The 2,920-nt window shown below is 42.0% G+C and overlaps 1 pseudogene; it reads right to left on the bottom strand.

The window, feature by feature from the left end:
* Positions 1–409: 409 nt before the first annotated feature.
* LOC150004694 (glyceraldehyde-3-phosphate dehydrogenase pseudogene) lies at positions 410–1,377 on the bottom strand (annotated as a pseudogene).
* Positions 1,378–2,920: the final 1,543 nt, after the last annotated feature.

The following is a 2,920-nucleotide window of genomic DNA, read 5'->3' as shown; positions in this document are numbered from 1 at the left end:
CTCATGGTGTGATTTTAAAATGCTTTCCTCAGTTTCCCTTTTTCTAATGATAAGAGAAACTAATTTTGTCTTTCAAATGTTAGCATTTATGACTTGGAATATGTTCTGTAATTTTAAGGTAGTACTATTTCTCCATGAATGATTTCTTCCTATTGATATAATTCCATCACTTATACCTGTGTAGGAAACATGACTACCAATGGCTGTAAAACATGGGTTTTATTTATTTATTTGGGTACAGTGCATGTTATTGATGGGGCATGACAAAGTAGGGCTCCCTAAGCGCCTCCTCTTCTTCAGGGGGTTGGGATGGAAACTGTGGAGATTGGGAGATTCTCTGTCTTGGGGATTGATTTGGGGCAAGGACTCCCCATGAGCTGAGGACCTCTCTTCCTCTTTCTGGGGCCTCTTACTCCTTGGAGTTGCTATAGCCAAATTCATTGTCTCACCAGGAAATGAGCTTGACAAAATGGTCATTAACAGCAGTGCTAGCACCAGCATCAAAGGTGGAGGAGTGGCTGTCACTGTTAAAGTCGCAGGAGACAATCTGGTCCTCAGTATAGCTCAGGATGCCCTTGAGGGGGGCCTCTGGTGCCTGCTTCGCTACCTTCTTGATGTCATCATATTTGGCAGCTTTCTCCAGGCAGCAGGTCAGATTCACAACAGATACAATGGGGATGAGGACACAGGAAGCCATGTCAGTGAGCTATTCATTTAACTCAGGATGACCTTGCCCACAGCCTTGACAGTGCCAGTAGAAGCAGGGATGATGTTCTGCACAGTCCTTCGGTCATCATGCTACAGCTTCCCAGAGGAGCCATCCATAGTCTTCTGGTGGCAGTAGTGGCATGAGCTGTGGTCATGAGTTCCTCCACAATGCTAAAGTTGCCATGGATGACCTTGGTCAGAGGGGCCAAGCAGTTGGTGGTACAGGAGGCATTGCTGACAATCTTGAGGGAGTTGTCATACTTGTCATGGTTCACACCCACCACATACATGGGGGCATCCACAGAAGGGGCAGAGATGATCACCCTCTTGGCTCCATCCTTCACGTGAGCCCTAGTCTTCTCCAAAGTAGTGAAGACACCAGTGGACTCCACAATACATTCAGCACCAGCATTTCCCCATTTAATGTTTGTGGGATCTTGCTCCTGGAAGATGGAGATGAGCTTTCCATGATAAAAAGCTTCCCATTCTCAGCCCTGACTGTGCCTGTGAACTTGCCATGATAGAATCATACTGGAACATGTAGACCATGTAGTGGAGGTCAATAAAGGGGTCATTGATGGAGACGGTATCCACTTTGCCAGAGTTAAAAGCAGCCCTGGTAACCAGGCGCCCAATACAGCCAAATGCATCAACTCTGACCTTTACCATTGTGTCTCATGATTGCAGCTGACACTGCGCAGGAAATCGTGGCTGTCGGTTGAACAGTAGGAGCAGAGAGTCTGAAACATGGTTTTTAAAAGTGAATACACTATAGTTTATAAATCTAATGAGCCTGTTCCCCTATGTAGTGATTTTGGTAGGATGTGTACTTATCCAAATGGTTCTGCCACTCAAAAAAGCATCTTAGCAATATTTCTCTGTGAGCTGCTTTAGCCTATGGTGGCTTCTGTTTAATACTCTCAGATTGACTATTCTTCATTAGAATATGAGCTGAGTAAGATCAGAGACTCTATCTATCTCATTTACTTTGTTATCCCAATGCCTAGAAGAGATAAAGAGGGGTTTGAAACTGATGTGTTGAGTGAATGGTAATACATTTTCATGTATTGAGGGTCAGCTGGTTGCTGAAATAATTTATAGTTTTCCAGGATGACTTCCCCATCCTCCTTACCACCTCCCCTCTTCCTTTTTACTGTGGTTGGGGGTTAATGAGTGAGGGTGAGAGTGACAGGAAACACCTCTGGGGAGATAGGCAGGGGTCAGATATTTTATACTAAATTTAAATGCAATTGGAAGCCACAGCAAATTAATTAAAAGGGAATAAAATGAATTGTGTCTCAAAAAGTTTTCTCTGACTGCATGAGGAGAATAGATTTCATGGAGGCAGAAGTGGAAACAAGGAGACATTTAAGAAGCTACTGTGAAAATCCAGAAAGAGAAGATGGCAGCGTGAGCTAGAGAGGTCATAACAGCAATGGTGAAATGTGGATTGCTTCTTTTTTTCCCTTTTAAAAAATAATTAATGTTAAAGAGAGAAGAGGGGGAAGAGAGAGAGAGAGAAGAGAGGAGAGAGAGAGAGCAAGGGAGAAAGGGAAAGAGGGAGAGAGAGAGAGAAACATTGATTTGCTATTCCACTAATTAATTCATTCATTGGTTGATTCTTGTATGTGCCCTGACCAGGGATTGAATCTGCAACCTTGGTGTATCAGAATGATACTCTAATCAACTGAATTACTCAGCCAGGGCCTGGATTGTCACCTTCTTCTTCTTCTTCTTCTTCTTTTCTTTAAATTAAATTTTAGTTTTCAATTATAGTAAAAGTGGATTGTTTCTGAGTGAATTTTGCTGTTAGAACAGCAGGGCTCCAGAAATATAGTTAGCAGGAACTAAGGGAGATGTCTTCCTCATGCTTGACAGAGACAAATAAACTACCATTTTAGTCTTCAAATTTCTCAATTTAAGATTCAAACTCCAGAGAATAGTATTTGGTCATGTTAGCTTGGATGGTTTGGGGAGGGTGGGAAATCTTGACTGGTGGCTCCAAAAACTCTCCTATCCCGTGGGGGAAATTATTGGGGTGCTATTATCAGGAAAAGAAGAAATGGTTACTGGGTTGGCAAAAACATAATAAATAATCCCTACCTGTGTGCTAAGTTTATAATCACATCATCGACTTTTATAGAAAGAAATATCATAGAATATTATTGACCATGTTAATATTAGTTAATAAGGCATTAAACTTACATACATG

Source organism: Furipterus horrens, unplaced genomic scaffold, assembly GCF_987537825.1.
Source record: "Furipterus horrens unplaced genomic scaffold, mFurHor1.1.pri manual_scaffold_7, whole genome shotgun sequence".
In the NCBI taxonomy this organism is placed as follows: Eukaryota; Metazoa; Chordata; class Mammalia; order Chiroptera; family Furipteridae; genus Furipterus; species Furipterus horrens.
The sequence above is the reverse complement of the archived record's forward strand: the minus strand, read 5'-3'. Positions and strand labels throughout refer to the sequence as shown.